Here is a 26,804-nt window from a genome sequence, read left to right on the forward strand (position 1 = left end):
TATTCTTTTCCTGTGTGTAAAACATGCATCTTTATACCATGAATATTTTGTATAGTTAAAAACAAGTTCTACTGTCAGAGAAAAGAAATTAAAACATTTAGAATAAATTCATAAAACTGACAAGTATTTCTCCATGCTTCCAAGTCCCTGATTTTTGTGCTTCACTTAAGATAACTCACCTGTTCTATCCTACTACCTGTTGGAACCTACCACCTCCACAGATAGTATTTTTCATCTACTGCTCCCAACTCTAGCTTCTGTTATGCCACGGGGCCTCTAGTTTGAGGGCATTTGGGAATATGCAAACTGCTCTGGGACAGTTCACTCATTTTCAGCTATGTATTCACCTTCCTCTATGATTTCAAATGTAAGAATAGCTTGGAAGGGAGAAAGAAAAGGGCATAGGGAGAGAGAGATGACTAGGTTTTTTTACATTACTATTTATAATTTATTTTTTGAAACAGCAGGACCACTATTCTAACATTAAATATCACTTTTAACTTCTTTTGTAGGTCTTCTCCTTCATCAGGTCAAAGATCTTGTTCTCACTTTTTCCCTCCTGGTCCAATTCCATTGACACTTGTGGTTAGGCCCATCAACATGCTTGATCTTCCCTGTTGGTAAGATGATTACAATTGCAATTTAGCATTTATCAAATCTTCATGACCACAGCCTTTCCATGTGGTAAATATGTAAACTTAATAAAATGACAGCTTCCCATTTACTCTCACTTTATTTCAGGACAAAATGGAGTATCTTCATGCAAAGTCTGGTTTCAACGTTCAGTCAAGATTTTTTTTTTCTCTGTCTGAATTTTGTTGTGCCAAATAACTGGCTATATGAAAACTTTTATTTTTATTCAGTTTGGCTTTGCAGAAATCCAGTTATAGTGTACATCTGTGGTTGAAAATACATTTACTTTTATATTGCAGTTTTCTCAAATTGTGTTGAAAACCATTCTTTACTCAAAACATCACAATATGTGCTCTTTGGTTCTTCCAGGAAGAAAAATATATCATTGATTTTGGCAGCATATATACGTATATAAATTTATATGCGTATATATTAATTTATATATTTGTATACATTATTTATATTTATTTATATATATTTATATTTACATATATAAATATATATGTACGCTTAAATTTAGTGAACTTTACTTGAGTATATTTTGTAAGTAGTTATAGCTATAAAAAATCAGGAAAAATCTAATTTAGGTTTTATTATAAAAATAAAACAGGTGAAGATGCCATGTTTGTGATCATAGTGAATTGAAATGGTATAATTTCACAAAATAATGGATCTGGAACTTGGCCATTCAGAACTAAAAAATTTAGAATTTATCCCATATAGTTTTATGTTGGTTAAAGATCATGTCTCTTCTATCTTCAGTATCTTGAAAATCCTGAACAACTTACTTTTTTTTTATGATACCCTATGTTCCAAGGCAAATGTTCAGTGCAAAATTGAGTGATGAGTGAATGAATGAATGAATGAATTATGGACCCAGAGAACAACTAGAGAATACACAGGTCATTGGACAATTCATAAGTATTTAGGCTTGGGGAAAGACACATCAATTCATTATAGAGACTTAAAAGGATGCCTAGAAAAAATGAAAGGGCCTAAACTTTGTAAAAGTAAGGTGCAATGCCTTGAGTCAGGATCTGAATTTGTAACTATGAGAGACCTTTGGATGATGCCAGGCACCTTAGAGTAATGCTGTCCAATGGATCTTTTGATTATATCAAAAATATCCTACAACTATGCTACCCAGTAAGGTAGCCTCTAGCCATATATAGATATTGAGCCCAAAGTAACCAACACTGGAAGTAAACAGGAGTAACCCTCCTCTATTTCTCATCAATGTTGGCTGTTTGCTCTTCAATGAATACACACAAATATCACACATTATGTGCAATGACAACAGAAATCAGTTATTATATACACAAAGACATAGAAATCATGCCACCCATGAATATTTTCTGAAAATTTTGCATGATGAATACTCCAGCTGGGAGACGAGTCAGCCAAACAAGCCAAGATATAAAAAGTTTGCTGCTACTAATGAAGCAAGTAACATAGCTTTGTCCAAACAATAGCTTTCTATTTAGTGATGAAACACTACATATGCCAAATGAGCTTGCTTTATATTTATAACCAGAAAAAAAAACAAGATTGTAAATGCTTAAATAGTAAAAAGTGGTGCTACATTTTAGACATATTATATTGAGTGAAATGAAATTATTGTATTCTCTGAAGTTATTCTAGCATAAAACTCAAATTCTAGGCATATAAAGGGGACTTAATTCCCATTTCTTTTATAATGAAAATATAATATTGTTTGAAGTGTTTTATGATGCATTTTTAAAATTGATTGTTGTAAGACTGTGAGTTTAGTAAGGCAGGCATTATTATCACTATTTTTCAGAAACAAACAATGTAGAGGATTTATGGACCTAACCCAACACCCTGTAGTTATAAGTGAGTAGAACCAGAACTTGAAATGGGTTCTTGGGAAATGAGTGCAGTGTTTTTCCTACTGTATATCCCTGGCACGTTTTAATGATGATGATAACTATAGTGAGAAAATGATGGTATTAATGATTAACATCATTTATAAGGTCTACAGATGTCCTTATAAAGATATTTACACACATCATATTATTCTTAAATTGGGGCACTTTCTTGAACTGGTTGTATGATGTATCATTTGTCACATTTGCTATGTTTGAAATTATAGTCTCCTTTAAAAATTTTATGTTGTATTCAGATAAGGTTTTGAAGTACTGTTATATTTTTCTCTACCCTATGCTATTTTTTCATATTCTGATTTGCAATATTTTCTTTCTTTCTACTTTGTTGTACTTTTTTCTAATGATTTTAATAGTCAGAAAGGTGTTTTTTTTTAAAAGCTTAAGTATAACTCAGTTTTACACTATTTGTTACAGGGTTCAAAATATAGAGTTAGTGTCAAATATTGTTGTAATCCACTACAATTGGTGAATTATATTTTTAAATGTATTCTATTTTTTAAACTCAAATATGACTTGAACAAATCAATTGTGAATGAGAATTTTAAAAAATACTCAAGGCACATAATTCTCATGCTATTACACAGATAATTATCTTTGTGATGAAGCTTTTTATCTTTACCATCTATTTCAATAAGATTTAACATTAGTTTTGCTTTACATCTATTCTGACACAGGGTGCTAAAATTAATGTAATTAGCAAGTTGAACTGATACAATTAAGGAACAGAGATTAAGTATTTTATCATTATTTTTAATAATACAATGATTTTCCCCAAAAGAGTTTTCTTGATTTAACATATTTTATATTCTGAGTAGTTTTAAATAATGGCTTATTTCCTAAAATATCTAATAAAATGCAATTGCTAAAAAAGTTCATCTGTTGAAAAGTAAGTATTCTAATTAGGTTTCATGTATGGATTTATCGAATGTTTGTATAATTATCAAATAATAAGACTATTACACTGGCATTTCCCATAGTGGAAATATTTACTGTGTATGAAAATATTATCTTGAAAACATTTGCATGCAGGATCATTCTTCAAGGATGTAGAAATCATTGAAAAACTATTAATAAAATCACATTTTTTCAATAAAAACCCCAAATATCAGAAAAACTATGAATAAGATCAGATTTTTTTCAATTAAAAATCATCCCAAATCAATAAAAAACTCAAATCAGGTTAAAAAAATCATTAAAAACGAAAGGCAGGCTTATATTAAGTTTAATATATTTAAAGAAATAAATGCTTCCCACACCCCAAAGGAGTAATAAAACAATAACAAAAAGAAGTGGGAGAAAGTCGTTATATGAAGTTGGTGAACCTTAGTCACTTTCTACTTTCTTAGTACAAATATACATGCACCCCCAACTATTACAAAATAATTCAATATATAGCTGTGAATATAATATAAGGGAACTCCTGAATGCCTGAAATAGAGGAGGATAGAGAAGGCAGTCCAGGAACCTACAAGAATGGACCAGATGTTGGCCCTCATAAACATATGCTTCAGTGCCTACACAAGGACTGTAAACTGGCCATGGGCCCAAAAATTAGGAGCAGCTGGAACTGAAATCCTCATCTAGCTCCAGCACACTGGAAGAGATATCAAAGGGTAAGTAGTGAACAATGAACTGGAGAACTCTTATCTGAGTACTAGAGAAATGGCTCAGGGCAGTAGCAGGGATGTCTCCATTCATGGTTGGAGACACAAGTGACTAAAAAGCTCAGGCCCAAACTACATGTGGATTTAGAATGTAGAGTATCTTGAGGGAATCCCTAGCCTAAAATCAACACCATCAATAAAATAGATCAAGCCAAGTTTAGGACAAACCCTCTGAGATACTCTATAGAAATAAATGTAAATTGCTTTTTCAGGGAAAGTTCATCATCCCAGGTTTCATGTGAATCCCACAGAAAACAAAATAACAACTTATCCTTCTCAGGCCTGGTATGCAACTCTACCTCTCAGGCACACATTCACGTAAAAAGTAGCTGCTAATGAGCTAAAAGAGGGGAAGAGAGAGAGAGAGAGAGAGAGAGAGAGAGAGAGAGAGAGAGAGAGAATGTATAAATATTGTTTTAAAATGATTAAAGATATAAAAAAGAAATATAAGCTATGATGAAAATAAAACCTGTTATGAAAAAAATAGCAAAAGGATCTGGAAAAGTACCTACTGGAATGTCTAGAAATAACATATGTAGTCATTGAAATTAAGAACTTAGTGCATACTTTGAATAACTTAATTTAGTTAGGCTGAAATGGATTATGAAATAATAGTGTTATTAATAAGCATAAGTCTAATGATATACATGTATTCTATGTGAATGTACACACTGCCAACAAGACCGTTTCCCCAAGGCCTTCAACCTTATAACCACAGGGATCCAGGGGAGACCCAAGCTAAACAGATTACATTTTCCAGATGTCCTCAACTTCATCAATCATCTTTAAGAGGGAGTCATGTTTTCTCCAAGCAATCCTGCCAGTCAGATCAGCAGTTAGCACCGTGGGATTAAATCAGCATTTAGCACTGGGATTAAAATCAGGTTTCCCCAATATAAACAGCATAAATCAAAGGGGGAAACTTTTAATAAATCTGAGGCATTCCTACCAGAGATAAAGAGTGGACCCCGCATTTGGGACCAAGACCACTCCTCCTAATACTATTTTCTCCCATCACCAGGGACCAAAAGAAGACAATGCATTCAGAATAAATTCTAACTTTCCCACATATTCTTAACATAGGATGAACACAGGTTCTAGCTCACCTGAAATAGTCTCAGTTTGAGCTTCTTATCCCAGGAATTATAATGCCTTCTTCACTCCCCAAACTATCCAAGAACTGTCAATATATTATTTGATTACCCTATATAAACTTCATGAATACATCCTTGTATTTGTAGATTTGTTTCTTCCCCAAAAGCAACAAGAGTGATTCCCAGATCATAGCTTATCTTCTGGATTTCACCCCATGTAGGGATTTTCATATTTCCTATTTTGTCCTCTTCTTTGACTCTTCCTCAAATTGTGAAACTCACCCATAACATCCTCTAGAATTCATGGACTATTATTATCAAAATTCTGTATATCCTCCACTACCTCTCTGAAACTCTGAAAACCTGTATCTCTCCTGACAACACTACTCCCTCAAGTGGTGATTACTCTACATTTCCATTAGGTTACCTAGTACATGCAACTAGCAGATGCATCCAAAGATTAATTTCTGACCTTACTCTCAAATCTCTCCTCCTGCAGCCTTCTTCCAATGCTCAGTCCAAAACTTTGGAGTCATCTTTTCTCCTCAATTTTTCTCTTATACTAATTCTAAACTGTCAACAAATTATGTTGGCACTATCTTCAAAACATACCCAGAATCTGAATATGTCTTGCCATCTTCTCTTATATCACTCTGGTACAAGCTATAATATCTTCCTCAGCTTTCTATAATATCTGTCTGATGTGTTACCCTTATTTCACTCTTTCCCAACTCTGTAGCCAGAGTGGTCCAGTTGTGCATTAAATCACGCCACTTCTCAACACTCAAACCTGAAATAGTTCATTTCATTCAGAATAATTTGTAACTTCCTTAAAAATCCCACATGATATTTCCATTTACTCTCTGACCTACCTTCCCCTTCTGTTTTTTTGATTCAACTATGGACACATGGACACACCTCCTTACACTCTTTAAATGGCTATTACTTCTGCTTCTTGTGCTCTGCTTTGCATATTAACATAACCAACTTCCTACCTACCTTAAGTTTTTGGTCAAGTGTTCCTTACACAATGAAGCTTACCCTGAAGACACTATTTTAAAATAGCACTTCAAGGATACTCTCAGTCTCTTCTATCCTGCATGATATTTTTTTCTTTTACATCACTTGTGGTGACTACTCCCTAAATATACCAATGTCCTATTCCCTAGAACCTGAGAATACCTTATGTAACAGAAGAACTTCACAGATATAATTAAATTGAGGATCTTGGGATGGGGATATTATCCTGGATTATTCATGTGGATCCAGCCCTAAATGCAATTACAAGCATACTTATAAGGAGACAGAGGGATATTTCAATACAGAAGAGAAGATGTGATGACAGCAGAGATTGGAGTGATATGAGAAAGGGGTCATGAATTAAAGAATGTAGGTCATCCCCAAAAGCCAGAAAAGGCAAAGAAACAAGTTCTCCGTTAAAGTTCTGCTGACACCTTGACTTTATCCCTTCAGACATCTGTTCTCCAGAACTATAAGAGAATAATGTTTCAAGCCACCAAATTTGTGGTAAATTATTACAGTGGCCATAAGAAACTAATATACAACCTAACATAGAAATTACTTACTGTCTTTCTTAGTGTTGTGCCCCTCTCTTCACTAGAATGTTCCAAGAAGATATTTTGTTCATGAGTGTAGCCCTATTTGTCAGAAAGTTCTTGATGCAAAGAAGCTGCTCAATAAGTGTGAATGGAATTTTTTAAAAATCCCAGTGATTAAAACCATGAAACATCCCTAATTTTAACTTATCTTGTTTATAGAATCCTCAACCATATATTTCTGGAATGTCATGTTTGTTATTCAGTTGTGTATATTCTTTCAGTACCCATCACATAGTTTCTTTAAGTCTAGTTAGTTTGCAAATCAAGCCAGACTTAAAATTTTTGGCACATCTAGATTTATAATTTTGTCTCAATTATCTTAAATTTAAATGATATGTTTCTTTCAGTTAGTATCATCACTTCAATCACTTCATTTTCTATTTCTTAATTATTTTACTAAAATGAGTTTCTATGTTCCAATGCAACATATTAAAGGAAGGCTGCTCTGGTTGAAATCAGGTAGGGGCACTTGAATTCATCCAGCTACTACTTCATGATATCCACCAGACATTTAATTTTGATCTCAAGATTCTAACACTTCGTGTACAAACTTTCAAATTCCTTGCAACAAAATATTACTGACGCTTGCATATTTCTCTGTACATATGATGATGCTGTTTGAAATGAACCTAAGGGCAAGGAAAATGGTGAAGTAGAATCTTGAGCTCACCTTGTTCCATAGACACACAGAGTCAACAACTATGCATTGCAACTAACTCTGAAAACAACTTGAAGACAGGAAGAACAGATCTTCCACAGCTACTTGTACAGAGAATGCCATATTGAAAAGGGTAGGAGGGGTAGAAGGGTGGAGGTGCAGCAGGGATCCAAAACTGCTGGCATAACTAACCACAGACATGAAGGACATCACAAGTGTGGAGGACTAAGAGGATCATAACCCCACACATTGTGCATCCTCAGCCTTGCGGATCTGCAATGGGAAGATTAGTCTCTGTAACACTCGGCTTTAAAAATCAATGAGGCTTAATTCTAGGAGAGCCAGAGTGCTATAGGAAACAAAGTCTCCACTCTTAAAAAACTAGAACACTAAGTAACTTAGCCTATACATACCACAGAAGCAGAAGTTTGAAGAGAGCCTAGGGTACACATAAAGAAGATTTATTAATTTTAGTTTGTGTGTTGGTGGGGCAAGAATCTGTAGATTTCTCTAGGAAAAGGAGGGTTCATGGGTGCCATTTTCCTGCTGTCCTCCAGACTAGATGGCTGGAAATTTGCAGGAATCAGTTCTAACACTCTTCATCTATCTTGCTAGCACCATGTGCTCCAGCTCAGCATTGTCGCATGGCCCAGCTTCACACAACCTAGCTGCCTCAGCAGGAACCCTTGCAAAGTGACCCCTGCCCTGGAGAGAGAACCTATAACTTCACACATAAACATGTCTATACATGCTTACAGTCCCTGTAAGTATGCTTAGTAGCTGGCTGCACAGAAAGCAAGCCCTGCCCTTAAGTGTGCTCACAGCTGTTGCAGCAGCTTATTGCAGATAGCAAGGTTGAGGGCAAGGCAGATATACCCATTGCAACTTCAGTCAGGCTTCCCAAGGGCCCAGGGAGCAACCCATGTTCAGTGTACTCACATCATGTTAAACAAGTCATAGCAACCAACTGGGCTGAGAGTATCCTCACCCAGCAGTATGCCTACAGAAATGGTAGCTCAGCTATACAGGAAGGTTTACAGAGCCCATACAGAGGATACCCTTGGAGCATCTGGTTCAGGTAATCAGGAGAGTTCAGGGCACTACTGAACATCTTCTACACAAGGCCACTACTTTCAAGACCAGGAGATCTAACAAACATAGTGTTAGAAAAAAATTAGGGGACAGTAAAGTATGTCCCAAATAAAAAAACAAGACAAAATCACAGAAAATGAACTAAACACAATAGAGATAAGCAATATGCCTGATAGAGTTTAAAGTAATAGTCATAAAGATTCTCGCCAACTTCAGAAAAAAAATTAATTCAGTTAGACTTCATTGAAGAGATAGAAAGTGTAAAAAAGACCTAGTCAGAGCTGAAGAATATAATAACTTAAATGGAAAATACATTAGAGGAAATTAATAGCGGATTAGAAGATACAGAAGAATGGATCAGTAATCTGAAAGGCAAGGTAATAGAAAGCAACCAAGCTAAAGAGAAAAAAAGAAAAAAACCCGAGAATAATAAATAAGAAGAAATTAAGGGACCTCTGTGACAGCACTAAGCATAATATCATTTGCATTATAGAGATCACAGAAGGAGAAGAGAGAAAGAAGGGGACAAAAGAACTTATTTGAAGAAACAATAGCTAAAAAATTGTTTAATCTGGAGAAGAGAACAGACATCCAAGTCCAGTAAGCACAGAGTGGTGAGCAAAATGAACTCAAGGAGATCTACACCAAGACACATAATAATTGAAATAGCAAAAAAAAAAAAAAAAATTTGAAATAGCAAAAATTAAAGAGAAATTTAATAGCAGTTACGTTCAAGGGAAACCCCACAAGGCTATCAGCTGATTTTTCAGCAAAAACTTTGTGGGTCAGGAAACAAAGGTATGAGAAATTATGAGAAATTCAAAGTCTGAAAAGGAAAAAACCGGCAACCAAGAACACTCGACCTGGCAAGGTTAGCATTTAGAATTGAAGGAGTGGTAAAGACTTTCCCAGATGAAAAGAATATTAGAGGAGTTCACCACCAAAAAACTACCCTTAAAAGAAGTGCTAAAGGAAATTCAAGAGGAGATAAAAGGCCATAATTAGAAGCAAAAAGGAAAAAAAAAATTGTAAGTAAAAGCAAACATATAAAAAAGATAGTAGATTAATCACTTATAAAGCCAATTTGGAGGTTAAAATCAATTATATCTATAAAAGTTAGTCAAAGGGCACACAAAATGAAAAGATGTAAAATATATCCTATACATAAAATGTGGAGGGAGGAGTACAAATTTAGTGCTTTTAGAACATGCTTGAACTTAAATGGCCATCAATTTAACAAACTGGTATGCACAGAGAATATTTATTATATGTGAACCTCAGATCATAACTCAAAAACCTATAATAGATACGCCAAAAAAGAGAAAAAAATCCATGTATAACACTAATGAAAGCTGATTCTTTGAAGAGATAAATAAAATCAATAAACATTTAGCATGACTCATAAAAAAGAGAAAGAAAGAGGTTTCAAGTAAATGAAATTAGAAATGAAAGAGGAAAAATAATAGCTGACACCACAGAAATACAAAGGATTATAAAAGACTACTATGAAAAATTATAACAAATTGAACAACTTAGGAAAAAAATTCCTCCAACACTGAATTGGACATAAATAAAAAATGTGGACAGACCAAATTCTAGTAATAAAATCGAATTAGTAATCAAAAATCTCCCAACAAACAAAAGTCAAGGACCAGATAAATTCACAAGTGAATTCTACAAAACATTGAAAGAGTTAATACCCATTATTCTCAAACTATTTCAGAAAAATAGAAGATGAAAGTAGGAAAACTTCTGACTCATTATATAAGGCATACATCACTCTGATAAAACCAGAAAAAGATACTACAAAAAAGAAAACTACAAACCAACATCCTTGATTAACATAGATTCAAAAATCCTCAGCAAATTATTCGCGAACCACATTTAACAATACATTAGAAGGATCATTGGCCACAATCAAGTAGGATTTATTCCAGGTATGCAAGGCAGTTTATTATTCACAAATCAATGTAAACACATTTACAAGAGGAAGTATAAAAACCACATGATCATCTCAAAAGATGCAGTAAAACCATTTGAGAGAATACATTTGTTCATGATAAAAACTCTCAACAAAGTGGGTTTAGAGGGAATGTATTTCGACATAATAAAAGCCATATGTGACAAATCTAAAGCTAACATCATACTTAATGATAAAAAATTGAACGTTTTTCTCTAAGATCAGGAACAAGACAAGGGTGTCTTCTCTCACCACTTTTATTCAACATAGTACCGGAAGTTCTGGCACAGCAATCAGGCAAGGGAAAAAAAGGCATTCACATTGGTAAGAAAGAAGTAAAACTTTCAAAATTTGCAGATGACATGACATTATATATAGAAAACCCTAGAGATTCCACCAAAAAAATTACTACATTACAGATATTACAATAAATGAACTTAGTAAAGTTGTAGGATACAAAATTAATATACAGAAATCTGTTGAACCTTGATGTATCTAACAATGAAGTAACAGAAACAGAAATTAAGAAAAAAGCCCTCCCATTTATAATTGCACCAAAAAGAATAAACTATATAGGAATAAATTTAACTAAAGATGTAAGAAACCTATGTTCTGAAAACTATAGAACATTGATGAAAGAAACTGAAGACACGAATGAATGGAAAGATATTCCATGCTTATAGATTAAAAGAATTAATGTTGTTAAAATGTCCATACTATCCAAAGTAGTCTACAGATTCAATGCAATCCCTATCAAAATACCAATAGCATTTTTCACAGAACTAAAATAAAGAATACTACAATGTGTATGGAACCCAAATGACCCTGAATAGCTAAAGCAATTTTGAGAAAAAAAGAACAAAGCTAGAAGTATCACAATACTAGATTTCAAGGTATAATGCAAATGCAAAGGTCTAGTGGTTAAAACAGTATGGAACTAGCACAAGTATAGACACATTGATCAATAGAACAGAATGGAGAGTCCCTAAATAAACCCATCAATCAATCAATCCATGCTTATGTGGTCAACTAATCTATGATGAAGGGGGCAAGAATATACAATAGGGAAATGACAATATTTTCAATAAATGGTGTTACAAAAACTGGACAGCTACATGGAAAAGAATGAAACTGGGGATGCCTGGATGGCTCAGTAGGTTAAGCATTGACTCTTTAGCTCAGGGCATGATCTCAGGGTCATGAGATTGAGCCTCAAATTGGGCTCCACGCTCAACCTGTACTCTGCTTTAGATTCTCTCTTCCTCTCTCCCTCTCTCTTAAATAAATAAATAAATAAATAAATAAATAAATAAATAAAATAAAATCTTAAAAAAATAAAAAAAGTGAACCTGGACCACTTTCTTACACCATATACAAAAATAAGCTCAAGATGGATTAAAGACCTATATGTGAGACCTGAAACCATAATATCCTAAAGGAATGCATAGACAGTAATCTCTTAGACATTGGCTTTAGCAATGTATTTATGGGTATGTCTCCTCAGAAAAACAAATCAAAAGCAAAAATAAACTATTGAGACTACACCAAAATAAAAAGCTTTGCACACCAAATGAGACCTTTGGCTCAGGTCATGATTCCAAGGTCCTGGTAACAAGTCCCTCATCAGGCTCACCACAAGCAGCCTGCTTCTCCCTCTGCCTATGTCTCTGCCTCTCCTCTGTATCTCTTAGGAATAAATAAATAAAATCTTTAAAGAAAAAAGACAACCTATTGAGTGGGAGATGATATTTGCAAGTCACATATACAATAAGTTACTAATATCCAAAATATATAAAGAAGTTACACAATTCAACACCAGAACAACAATAAATATCCAATACAAATATGAGTGGAGGATTGAAAAGATAGTTTTCCAAAGAAAACAATCAGATGGCCAACAGGCACACAGAAAGATGCTCAACATCACTAATCACCAGGGAAATGCAGATCAAAACCGCAATGAGAGGGCAGCCTGAGTGGCCCGGTGGTTTAGCGCCGCCTTCAGCCCAGGGTGTGATCCTGGAGACCCGGGATCGAGTCCCACATCGGGCTCCCTGCATGGAGCCTGCTTCTCTCTGCCTGTGTCTCTGCCTCGTTCTCTCTATATGTCTCTCATGAATAAATAAATAAAAATCTTAAAAAAGAAAAACGCAATGAGATACCACTCCACACCTGTCAGAATGGCCTGTATCAAAAAAGGCAAGAAATAAGCCTTGGCAAGGATATGGAGAAAAGGGAATCCTTGTGCGCGCCGTTGGTGGGAATGTAAATTGGTTCAATCACTCTGGAAAACAGCATGAACTTTCTTCAAAAAATTAAAAATAGGAATATCATATGAGTAAGCATTCCACTATTGAGTATTTATGCAAAGAAAACAAAAACATTAATTCGAAAAGATATATGCACCCCTATGTTTATTGCAGCATAGTTTACAATAGCCAAGAGATGGGAGCAACCTAAGTGTCCGTTGATAGATGAGTGGATAAAGAAGATATAGGGTAGATACATAATGGGGTATTACTCAGTGACATAAAAATAATGAGATCTCACCATGTGCAACAACATGGACTGAGAGTGTTCTATGCTGAACGAGATAAGTCGGTTACATAAGGAAAATTAACCATTAACTTATAAGTGGAATCTAAAAAGCAAACAAATGAACAAACAAAACAGAAACAGATTCATAAATACAAAGAACAAAATGGTAGTTGACAGAGGGGAAGGGGTTAAGGGACAGGAAAGTAGGTGAAGAGGATGAAGAGGTACATGATTTCCAGTTATAAAATAAATGTTACAAGGATGAAAAGTACAGCACAGGGCATAGAGTTGGTAATAACGTAATAACACTGCACGGTGACTGGATTTGCCAGGTGAGCATTAAGTGATGTATGGAATTTTCAGATCTCTATGTTGTATACCTGAAACTGAAGTAATCTTGTATGTCAACTCAACTTCAATAATGATAAAAAAATGAATCTTTGGAAGAAAATGACATCATGAATAATGCCTACATCTTAGGATAGCGTCATGTGATGTTAATGACATTGGCATTCAAATATGTAGAACTAAAGATCACATACAGTAATTTTGAAAAATATTCTTTCTTTAGAATCCCTAGTAAGTTGTCTATAGTTGACAGAAGCAATACAATATAAGCTGTACTACTGAAATTTTAGTAGAGATCTTCAGACTAATTTTGTAGTTTCTTTTTATTTAATATTTTTTAAAAGATTTTATTTATTTATTCATGAAAGACACACACAGAGAGAGGCAGAGACACAGGCAGAGGCAGAAGCAGGCTCCATGCAGGGAGCCCAATGTGGGACTCAATCCTGGGACCCTGGGATCATGCCCAGACGCTCAACCGCCAAGCCACCTGGGCACCCCATCTTTGTAGTTTCGAGTACATTTTTATCTTGTGTCTTTATTTTTAATATTCAGATGGAAAGAATTATTTGTATTTAAAAGTCCAAATTGTTTATGTGAATTCTTTAATGTCTTTCTCAGTGACTTCATCTCCTCTGCAAATTGAGCAGAATTTATTTTTGTTCTCATTTTCCCAGACTCTCTTACTGTAGCTCTTGACCCAAACTTCCTTTCTTCAAACCTGCTACCAAATTCTCAAACTAAATCATTTGATATTATATCCCATCTGTTCCACTTCCTATTTTGAAGAAAATATATTCAATGAGGAAATTTTTAACAACACTGCAACAGAGGCACTTGAATGGCTTGGTCGGTTTAGGCTTCCAACTCTTGGTTTCCACTTAGGTCATGATCTTAGGGTTCTGCGAGGAACTCTGGGCTCAGCATGGAGTCAGCTTGAGATTCTTACCCCTCCTCCTTTTCCTTCCCCCCAGCTCCTTCCCCCTGCTTGTGCACTCTCACAAATAAGTTTTTAAAAAACTTAAAAAAAAAAAAACACTACAACATAGACAATAGCATCATTGATTATTTGTTTCCATTTTAAATTGGAAAGAACATATTTTGAGAATGTGCAGTCCTGGTTCCAGTTCTGGTTGCACCTCTCAATAGTTATTTAGCCTCAAAAAAAGCATCTGATCTTCTCTAACATCTAGTTTTAAAATCTTTTTTCACAAACCATTAGCTTCCTGAGACCATGAGTTATATCTGTTTTGTTAAACTAGTGCCATAGCTCTCTCCCTCCAACACATATACAAACATCTTCATATACCACACTTGAGTCTGGATATTTTATTTGGGAAGGAGCACACTAAGGAACTGGGGAAAATGACATAAAGAAGGAAGTTCTTTGTAGAGTTGGTCACTGATGTGGACAACTGAGGTTCAGTAAATGCCAAGAGATTCTAAAAAGCAACGTTATGTTTTTCAGAAATGTTTGCTGCATTTGGAACTTTTACCCACCAGCTCCCAAGCTCCCTTGGTCAAAGGTCACTCCATAAAATAAGGTAACTTCTTCACATTTCCAAGATTGTACCTGCATGAGTGTGAGGTATCCAAGGCTGCTGAAATGTAAGTAGTTGTCAGGTTCCACCATCTAGAACTCTGTTGCCATTAAAATGATTATTGTTACGAGGTAAGGCACAAGAGCCTATTACTATTATTATTATTATTATTATTATTTATTTTTAAGAGCCTATTATTAGAGGGAGTATCTAGAACCTCGTGCAGATTTAGGCACCTGATGCCCTAATACATTTTTAATTATGAATGACTGAAAAGCAGGGACCACTAATACCTACAATATGGTTTTTGTGAGGTTAATTGAGACTGTAAGTATCAGCTCTTAACTATCCTAGAAGTCAGTATACAGGTTTGTTGAGTTTGAATAGCCAAGGGTGCAATTGAAGTTATTTTTTTCTACTTTGCAACTGGATTTTTAAAAATTTTCAAGCCCTATTCTACTTGATGACCAAAAAAAAAAAAAAAAAAAAAAAAAAAAACCCTAACTCTACCATTATGCAATTCGTTTCAGTGCAGGGTCAGTTAGGTCTGAGGCCATGCTCTGACTTGCTGGAGTCCGCGGAGTCTATAGTTTTGAAGATGTAAAGGACACTTGTTCAATTTTGTATTTGTATTTGCTGCTGTTTTAGTTCACCCTCATCATATCCTCAAACCTCCCAATAGTTTCTTCCTCTTATTTTTTTAATCTTCTTCTTCTTAATTAATGCCTGAAAATTTGTTGGAGATATTGCAAAATTTGTGGGGTTTTCCCCCCCCCCCCATGATATTCTGGGATGCAAAGAATGTAGAAAGATCATCTATTCCCATATGCTTTCATCATCCCAGTCAGGTATCCTACTACACTACTGAAACTTGTTCTATTTCTACAAAGCCCCCCCAGAGGCTATTTCTTTTACTTTTTTTTTTTTTTCTAACCTCTCTTCATCTCTCCTTAGAGAGAGTATCTTTACCTATTTTGGGTTTGAGAATGAAAGGTTTGTAGAACAGGTGGGAGTCATTAGGTTCCACAAGTAGTTTTTCTTGGAAAAGTCATGACTTCCAATGCTTAGGCTGAGAGATAAGATCAACCTAAGTAAAGGAATTCCAGGAACCCAAAGTATGAAAACTTATCAGTTATTACTTTAAGATTGTTTTCCACTATACCTGATTACATTTATTTCTTGTATTTTCAATACTGAAAGAATGTATGACATGTAAAAGTTTGTAAGATTATTTACTGAACAACTTAAAGACTTTCTTGTGACATAGAACACCTGTTCACAAGTATTTTGAAGCACAGGAATTTAATGTAATGTAATTATGACTAGTTCATAGGCTCATTAATTTCTATCAATATACACACATGGGCAACTATTCTCAAAATATCAGTTTGCTGTTATGTAGGTGAGATAGAGGGTTTCCATAACATTCTTGGTAGTTCCAAGAATGTTATTATTCTAATTTACAGATTAGCTCATAATGCAAGACATGTGGGGGAAAGAAAGTTAATATTATCTTCATTATAATACATCTGTCCAAACTAACTCTTAATGCCTCTTTTTAAAGTTATTTAAAATTCTTGATTTTAATCTTGATTTTAGATCTTGATTTTAATCTTGATTTTAGAATTTAAAAATGCTAAAAGAATCTTACAACAAATAGTTGTAACAGCACTATTTGTAGTGATGGCAACAGAATAACTTTCACTCCCTCTGTGCTCTTCTGTATTTTCTAATATTATTTGTCTTTTCCCCTTTTTTTTGCACGGAACATTTGTTACTTCTAGTTTTTACTTTGGGCCTTTCACCTCTTTCTCCTTGTGTCTGGCTCCTTTGTATTTCTATTTCCCACTTGCCATAACTTTAATAAGTATCTGTGCCATCCACCTGCCTGAAATTCCATCCTCTGCAGTCTGCAGCCCACATTGCCCTCTCATGGCTCATGTTTTTAAAGACAATGTCTATGCTCATAACATTAAATATGCTGATGAGTCCTGGTACTCAGTGGGTTGACAATCCCCTGGCAACATCAATTGGCAGACACAATGCTCTCCATCCTCTCAAATGGCTCTGCCTGCCTCCCCATGCCGACTGAAACTGTCATTTTCACCAAACCCCCATTGTTGCAAATTAGCTGTTGCTGGCAAAAGTTCATGGTCTGTTTCCAGGCATTAATTCATGATCTGCGCATCTATTTCTCCATTCAGACCAGCGTAGCACAGAAGCTCTTCTGAGTTTGAGTCATTACTTATGTAGGCAACTTGATTGAAGAAACAAATCTATGTTGGCTTTTAGCAACTTCTACTATCTTGCAGTCATCTTCACAATAAGAGGTAAGTATGTCTTGGCTTTATTCCCTAAGTAGGCTCATTTTTATTCATTGCATTGATTGGGATTATACACAGAAAGGAGGCATTTTTTTTTTTTTTTCTGTATCTAGATTTACCTCAACAGTCATACTGAATGACTGACAAAAGCATTAATAAGACAAAGAGTGGGGATGAGATCAAGACGTCAACATTCTTCTGTCTCACCTATTATCTTGTTAATTGTTAGAGACCCAAAAAAGAAAACTATACTATTGTAATGGAAAAGAACTAACTAAATCTAATAGCAGTGCTTTCACTCTAGTGGCTTTTTTTTTCTTTTTAACTCCTTAGGAAATGCCTAAAAATATTACTACTTGCTGAAGCAGTTAGTTTTAAGACAACATTTATTTATCATACCATGAAAATAATGAGATAAACATACAAGCTTTTCCACCTTATATCCTTAGTCCCTCTCAGAGTCCCTGTGGGCACACAGCAGATGTTCAATAAACACTGTGTTGATGCAAACTCTGGGAAGATGCAACTATTCAACAAAGAAACTCTATCACAATTTATCATCTCAATATTATCAACGCAATAATTCTCAACGCAAAGATTTCAGAGAACCTTTGAGTAAAGAATAGCTTTAAATGTTAAAAAAATGGATCTCAGTGAATACTCAGTTTCTCTTTATCTCTCTTTCAACACACATGTGCATACACATATTCATTCATACAAATACTCTTTGAAATTCTAGATAAATATTTAGATTTTCTTTTTCACTCACTCACTCACTCACTCACTCATTAAACAGATATGGATTGAACCAGGTAGCATCCTAAAGACTTTTTATATAGACATGATTATGCTGGGCAAGGCCCCTGCCCTCATGGAGCTTATATTTTGATGGGGAGCTTTAAGATGACCTTGGTGTTGGGGTGAGAAATAAAACTTTTTAAAAAAGTATTTGATTTATTTATTCATAAGAGACAGAGAGAGGGATCCCTGGGTGGCGCAGCGGTTTGGCGCCTGCCTTTGGCCCAGGGCGTGATCCTGGAGACCCGGGATGAATCCCACGTCGGGCTCCCGGCGCATGGAGCCTACTTCTCCCTCTGCCTGTGTCTCTGCCTCTCTCTCTCTCTGTGTGACTATCATAAATAAATAAAAAAATTAAAAAAAAAAGAAGAATACACATTAACTCTTCTTTAAAAAAAAAAAAAAAAAGAGACAGAGAGAGTGGCAGAGACACAGGCAGAGGGAGAAGCAGGCTCCCTGAAGGGAGCCCGACGCGGGACTCGATCCTGGGGTCCTGGGATCACAACCAGAGCCGAAGGCAAAGACTCAACCACTGAGCCACCCAGACGTCCTGAGAAATAATAAAAAATAAAAATAAAAAATCACATTGAAAATCATTGATTGGTTGAAAGCCTTCCACATTAATACTGCTTCATCTTAGAACAGCAGAGATTGTTACTAGATAATACTTTATCTGTTACACTTTGGGTGCTAGAATTAGATTACCCCACATATCTCCAAATCATTCAATCTATGGTATTCAAATAAACTAAGCATGAGAATGAGATTATTTATAAATAGCCAAATGCTGTCTATACATGTTACACAAAGAAAAAAAATATAGTTTCCATTAATAAAACAGCTTGGCCTTTCGCTTGGCTGGCAGCACAGAGGCCACATGATGCCTGGAGTTACTGTAAAAGATGTAAACCTGCAGGAGTTCATCAGAGCTCTGACAGCCTTCCTCCAAAAGCCTGGGAAGCTGGAAGTCCCTAAATGAGTGGACACTGTCAAGCTGGCCAAGCATAAAGAGCTTGATCCCACAATGAGAACTAGTTCCACACAGGAGCTGCTTCCATAGCATGGCACCTGTACTTCTGACGTGGTGCTGGGGTGGGCTCCATGACCAAGATCTATGGAGGATGTCAGAGAAGTGGGGTGAGGCCTAGCCATTTCAGCAGAGGCTCCAAGAGCATGGCCCACAATGGCCTCCAAGCCCCAGAGGGGCTGAAAATGGCATAAAAGGACCAAGATGAGAGAGGCAAAATGACATCTGAGGGACAAAGATCTGGAAAGAATAACTGGACAGGTGGCAAATGCCAATAAGAAGCATTGGAACAAATGATGATGGGTTAATAAATTGCCTTATTCATAAAATAGATAAATGATGGATTGATAGATAATAAAACAAAACAAAATAAAATAGCTTGATAAAGGTGAAAATTATTATATTTTTCAGGTTGGCAAATACTATCTAAATAATGCAGTGATGAATTTACAAGCAGGATAAATCTGTAATCCTATTCACTCTGTCTCATATGCATTCAAACAAATGTTTTAAGTAAACACCTGTCCAACATGTGGTTACTTTGCAAGAGCCATGATTTTTCCCTAAAGTTCTTTAGCAAATTTCTTTTAATACAAAGTCTGCCTTGTGGCTTTGCATAATAATCAAGGCAAACAAAAATATTATTCTTTAGACATATGCCAAGTGATGAGAAACAGTCTCCTCTACTCCCAAGCTAGGATAAAAATACTCACCTTTTTGCAGGTGTAAACTAGCATTGCCAACTTTAAATGAAGCTCATTTGATGGCTAGGTTATATATAAACCATTAGTATAATAGAGCAATTAACACTACTCCCAGGGTGGATGAATAAATCACTGCTATAAGACTTTGTAAATGTTGTTACTAAGTACAGGGTAATGGGAACATATATAAACATATATGAACATATATAAAATAAACATATATAAAATATATAAAATATATATATTACATAACATTTATCAATCTATATGCATGTACAAATGAGTGGAAACACACACACATACATACGTATATGTGATATATGCCATTGGCATATCCTGCTAATTCTCATATGATGATACATGGGTAAGTGGAAAAACAAACATCTGCTATAGTTTATTTCTTCTCCTGAATGGTTAAAGTAGCCCATCTATTGCAAATGAGTTTATACTCTGGCCTCATATGTCTGGTCCAATCACAATATAAGCCTTTTTTTGCTCAATGTTATGAGGAAATGGTAAAGGCAAATTGATACAGTGGAGTATGGCACCGATAGTTCTTACGGCGTGATGGTGTTTATAGGAAGAACAAAAACAAAAATTATGTCTATCAGAAGGCATATGAATGAGACAATAGATTCCAGTTCCCAATTCTTGCTTTGTGGTTTTGCCTCTATTTACAGAGGAAGCATCTGACAGTGGAAAAAAAAAATACCTCGTTTTTGTAATAAAAATCTAGAGGGAATGTTCTGTTTAACAGATGGCTTCTTACAGTAGTAGACAAATAAGAACCAGCCTCAGCTTGCTACAATGGGTTCCCCTATGTAACAGATGATGACAAAAGTAAAAAGGAGATGAGAAGGCAGAGGGTTGGAACAGTCTTCTGGAGTTCACCCTAGGGATATGAAGTAGCTCTCTCCAAATGAAAGAAAAAAAAAAAAACACTTTCAAAAAACAAAAATAATTAAAGGATCTCTCCTTGTAGAAATGATTAATAGAGAAGAAGTAATAATAGTATTAGAATTGAATTCATTGGATGGAGTTCACGAATATTGCAAAGATACCTTCTAAATGCATGATACTGAGGAAAGATCAACCTGAGTGAAACAATGGACTCCCTGGTGACTAGTTGGGGACTGAGAGCCATTAAAATGTGCACATTAAAATAAAAGTGAGTTTATTTTTACCCCAAGCTAGTAAAATTATTCATTTTCTTTACATATCTGTATGAATCACAGGAAGAGCAAAAATCATCTTGTAAACCAAAATAACTAATTCTTTTGTTAAAATATTGATTGATTGATTAATTGATTGATTGATTTTGGAGAGAGAGTAAGTGGGCAGACGGGCAGAGGGAGAGACTCTCAAGCCGAATCCCCACTGAGGGGTGGACCCTATCCTGAAATCATGACCTCACGGGAAACCAAGGGTTGGACACTCAACCAACTGAGCAACCAGGCACCTGGAACTAGTCCTTTTTTATACTATCCCTGTTTACAAAATGTTTGTATTGCTGATTTTTTATTTTTTTATTTTTTTAATTTTTATTTTTGCATAGAGACTTCGGTGTGTTTTCCTAATATCTCATAGTCACTGTTGACAACAAAGGTATTGTGGCTCTTCAGAATCTTTAGAAAAGGAAAGGGTTTTGTTGGGTGTATGTCCCTAGCTGTGTGCTGCAGCACAGGGAAAAAATAGTTCGATTATACTGGTAAAATGAAACTGAACTAAATTCCTGTTTCTACTGGCAAGGGGAAGGGAGATCAGAATTCCAATGAAAAGAGTCAAAGAGTGGAAATGTGCTCAAGAAGAGGCTTCAGACTTGGCTCCAAAGAGGTGTAAGGAAAAAGCTGGCAATAAACAAGATCCTACTTTTGTTACCACCTGTTACTGGTTATTTCCCTTTTCTCAGTTTGATGTGTTTTTCTTTTCCTGTCTGTGCCAGTAGAGAGATTTTGTTGTTTTACCTACCTACCATTCTCTCTTCTGTTTAGTACTATCTATCTGATGTTTTCCTTTAGGGAGCCACTGTCCTCTAGTCTCAGGCTATGTGGCCTAGAAGGGATTGAACTGAAAGCCAGTTCCAGGGGTAAACACATGACCTACCTTTGGTCATCCACAGTCACCAGGATTAGTTTAGGAATAGGTCAACTGGCCCAAGACACAGAAGCTGGTTCCAAGACTTAACCTGGAACCAGTATGTATCAGGCCTTGTCTTTCTGCTGAAGTCCTTAATTTAATATTGTGTAAGTCAGGAGCTTTGCAAACTATATGGGGAGGGAGCCCTTCAGAAGAAGCCTATGATGAAGAATCAGAGCCAAGATATAACAGATGTAAAAAACCCACAAATTCCTAGTGATACTGTGTGAGAATTTTAATCCAGCTATTCTGGAAGTTAATCCCAAATATTTCAGTACTGGGAGACATTTACTTCCGTTTTATTTAAGGTAGACTAAGTTGTACTTCTGTTACATGTAATCCAAGAATTATGTTAATATTCCCTAGAACTGATACAAATAAAGTAAGGTTAAAATATAGAAATTTGTCCCTAGGTAAGCAAAAAAACCAAACCCAAAGAAAAATATCAACGGCACTGAATGGTAGCAAAAAGCAAGGATATTCAGGAGGGAAATCAACACGGATAAAGAGAAGGCATAAGGAGAATTTCTTAATTTTGCAGTTTTTCATCTGAGGGCTTCCAGGTTATGCCCTATAGGGTGGCTAACTCTCTGATAAAAAAAAAAAAAAATTCCACAATCTTTCTGGTTTCAAGCAATCACAACTATTGGAAAATGAGGGGGGAAAAATCCCAGAAAAAAAATGTAGTAACAAAAAGGGGCCTTAAATTCTGCATAGAAATATGCACACATTTCTGCCTGGCTCTTGAACCATGCATTTGGGGTAGACTTCAAGCAACCTGGGACAAGCATAAAAGCACTGAATTGACATTTGGCTGCCGTCCAAGATAGAGCTTGCAATTTGATTCCAACCACATTAATTGATTGCTAAAAAAACTACAAAAATCAACCCTCTTCAGGGGAATCTAATAGAATCTAGAAGTTTCACAGCATAATATTCACAATGCCTAGGGGTCAATACAAAATTTGAATTTCAATGGAAATTAAGGTCAAAATTTAAGATTTTTTAATTTACAGGGAGAGATTTTAAATCATCTGTTATAGCTGTGCTCATAAATTAGAAAAAAAAATTTGCTTATAATGATTAGAGAAATTAGAAAAATTAGAAGAGAAATATAAAGTGTAAAGGATAGCTCAAAGAAATTAGTATAAGGGAGTAAGAGTAGGATTCCATAAAATGAATGAAGGATATGAGTAAATTAGGGATAGAAAATTCAACATTTCTTATATAGACTGGGAACCTATCTCCTTATTCCCGCAACATTTAATTATGATCAGAATTTTCAGGTGATTACCTAACAAATTCTTCATTGAATACATCATGAGTCCAGCAGCCACTGGATGCAGTAGTCTGCAAACAAATTCTAACTTATTACCTAGGATAAACTTTATAAAGAAATAAAAGAGTAAAATTCTCTTAGGACAGAACTTGTCATTTTAATTTTAGTTGTTTTTATATATTAAGTTGATTTAAATCCATTTTAGTGCAAAGTAGAAGATAAAAAAAAGTCCATATTTTAAAGTCCATTAGAGAAACTAATTTTTATTTTTATTTTTATTTATTTTTTTTTGAGAAACTAATTTTTAAATATCCAAAATATGACAGGACTTAAATGGTAATGGAATTTCTCTCCTACAGCATAGAAAGAACTTTTGCAAAATTCCAGAAAGAAAAAAAAAACAACAAGCAGTTCCATGGGAAAGGCAAAACAACACAGTTCTAAAACACGTGGGCATTAGAACCAAACAGATATAGATTTAAGCTCCAGATCTATTATTTATTAGCTATATAAACTCGGGCACATTCCTTAGCTTTTTTGAACTTCAGATAGCTCATTCCAAAATGAGGATTTTGATATTAGCAGTTTCCTCTTTCCCGTCCTAATGCTTATTATTTTCTCAGGTTACTTTTAGCTACATTAACTTACTGGTGGCAATGTTTATTATTATCTGTCATGATACAGTATAGACAATTATTTGGAAATACTTTACCGGCCAGTGATTTAAAAAATTATCATTTTTTAAAAAGAGGTCAGTTTGAAGATCAAGTAAGGCAAACACGTCTTCATCCCAGAGCACATAGCAAGCCACGTTCCTTGTGATGCTGTCAATAAACCATTGTATTCTTGGTGAAGAGAAATCCACTATATTTTTTGCATTAGTAAGGAGTAAGGCAGTAGTGAATTCGGTTTCAGCACAGGGATTTTCAGATATATTGTTCTTTTTGCCTGTGTTCCATAACTGCTAAAAGGACACAGTTCAGTGTGTATAATTCCTCATAAGATTTACCGGACTTTTACACATTTCTTTTTGTCCTTGACTATCTGCCTTTCTTTTTATCAATGGAATAAAAACAATTTATAAAACATTTATAAATAATCCTATTTCCACTTTCTTCTATAACATGGGCCTGGCTAATTCTCTGGGGATTCCCTCCATGCATCTCTCTATTTTGGAATCATTTACAATATTCTTCTTCCCTCTTTGCCAATAACTTCAGAGCACTGCTACTCCTCCATCTGGTATGAGAAATAGAGAGTTTTTCTTTTCGAGAACACTCGTGAATGGAGAAGCCAAAATTCTCATTCCCCCCTCACACCCTGGAATTTTAAAAAAGAAAGAATTAGTAGTCTACTGAAAATATACAAGCCGTTTGAGATTTTCAAAATTCTAGCCATAGCGTTGAGATGAGATTCCTTCAATTATGTATGAATCATCATTTTTGTGGAGGGTAAAGGGAGACAAGCAAAAGAATATAGTACTTTCTCTGGGAAATGACCTAATGGCTCGACAACTCTGCCAGCCTGTCAGTTTCTGCCTTAGAACTTTTCAAGAAAACACAATAGATCATTTATCTCTGCCTTCAGATGGGATGATTGGCTCTTGAGGTCTTCTGTGTAAATTAGAAGCGGTGCTGGCAATGAAATTGTCTTAGTCATTAAAAGGAAAGCAAAGATTGAAATTGACCCAAAGGAATGACTATTTCAATAGATCCCTTGACTCTGTGCTCAGAGGCTAGGTGAACTCTAGACAGAGTGGTAGTAAATTTTTATTTTGCCATGACAAGGCAGTGCTTAAAAAGAACATAAAAGCATGCAGCAGCAATTTTTAGAATATTTTTGTGTCCATGGGAAGCCACCTGTCTGTTATATATCAAATCATATGCATGTGATTCACGTATTTTCACACATACACACATATTATGTTACAAATATATGGATATATATTAGCCAAGCGTGACATAATTAGATTGTGTGAGTCACCATTTTTTTATGAGCTTAAGTTATTCAAATGCATTTTCTACTCAATGACAGAGCCAAAAATTATTAAAATAGACATAAGAGAATTAGCTCACAGAATGGAATGAAAGCTATGAACATAAATATAATGATATAATAAGTACAATCATAATTATAAAATTATAATTATGAAAGTATAATTATGAAAGTATAAATGTATAGAAAATTATAATTATAAATATATATATACCATTTTAATGAATTTAGAAATAATTGTTTTACTTTCCTTATTATGAAAGTGACTCATGCTTATTACCAAAACATTCCAATGATACAGAATCTTATAATAGACAAGGTAAAAATCTCCAATAATCTTTTCTACCTGAAGTAAATTAACTGTTAATAATGTGATTCATATCTTTCCTGACTTTTTAAATTATCAAACAAATATACATATTATCATTTTAAAACCAAATGAGATCCTGCTGTAAGTAATGGTTCCCAAAATCTTTTGCGAATCCCAAACTAAACATATACACATGCATGCACATGTACACATACATAAATAACCATTTTTTTTAATTAAGAAGATATTTATATATTGATGTAAAACCTTGATATTTCCTTTATCAGTACATGAGCATCTTCCTAATTTTTTGACAGATTGTACTGTGTTTAGTTTTATGGCTGATATAGAAAGTACTTCATTGATAGTAATGACAAGTTAAGTCATGTATATTTTTATTTTGAGTTGCTGTATATTTAAAGGAAAGCATAACTGAAATTTTGGTATTGTCAAATTACTACCCTAAAAAGATTGTATGACTTCAAAAATGTATAAAATGGCCTACTTCTACATAGCTTCCCAATCATGTGCATGGATCATTTTTCACTTTTGCTAATCAGACAGGTAAGAGATATCTCAAATATATCTTTTATAAATTTATGGATATGTCTCATATTATCATTACAATTGAGAATCTTTTTGTGGTGCGTGGGTTGCTCAGTCAATTAAGCATCCAATTCTTGATTTCGTCTCAGGTCATAATCTCATGGTCGTGAGATCAAGCCCCAGGTCAGGCTCTCTGCTGAGTGTGAAATCTGCTTCAGATTCTCCCTCCCTCTCCCTCTGTCCATCCCCTGCCCCTCCCAACTCCTGCTCTCTTCCTCAAAATAAATAAATAAAAAATCTTAAAAACAAACAAACCCAAGGATCTTTTTATGTACTTCTTTAATGTTATAATTTATTCTGTAAATTTATTTTTACCTATTTTTTCAATATACATTTATTTTAAAAGTGAAACACTGATCGCCTGATTTCCCACATAAAATTTGATTTGATATACATAATGCTGTTTTTCACTGAAAGTGGATGATTAAAAATTTGATATCAGTGAATTCCTTTTTTCATTTGTTAAAAACATTTATTGGGTACTGATCTTATCTTAGAAAGGTATTTAAGTGATGAATATACAAATGTAAATAACTCTAAACGGGAATTAGGGAGGCCTCTCTTGAAAAAT

The 26,804-nt window shown here is 34.8% G+C and overlaps 1 long non-coding RNA gene across 2 annotated transcripts in view; it reads left to right on the plus strand.

The window, feature by feature from the left end:
* Positions 1-26,451, plus strand: part of LOC140612030 (uncharacterized) — a 30,890-nt gene extending 4,439 nt beyond the window's left edge. For both annotated transcript variants that reach the window (XR_012013357.1, XR_012013358.1), the window contains exons 2-6: positions 513-620; positions 2,435-2,487; positions 14,982-15,057; positions 17,259-17,384; positions 26,323-26,451. This is a non-coding gene — a long non-coding RNA (uncharacterized lncRNA). The remainder of the gene's footprint in view (positions 1-512; positions 621-2,434; positions 2,488-14,981; positions 15,058-17,258; positions 17,385-26,322) is intronic.
* Positions 26,452-26,804: the final 353 nt, after the last annotated feature.

This window comes from Canis lupus, chromosome 20, assembly GCF_048164855.1.
Source record: "Canis lupus baileyi chromosome 20, mCanLup2.hap1, whole genome shotgun sequence".
Lineage (NCBI taxonomy): Eukaryota > Metazoa > Chordata > Mammalia > Carnivora > Canidae > Canis > Canis lupus.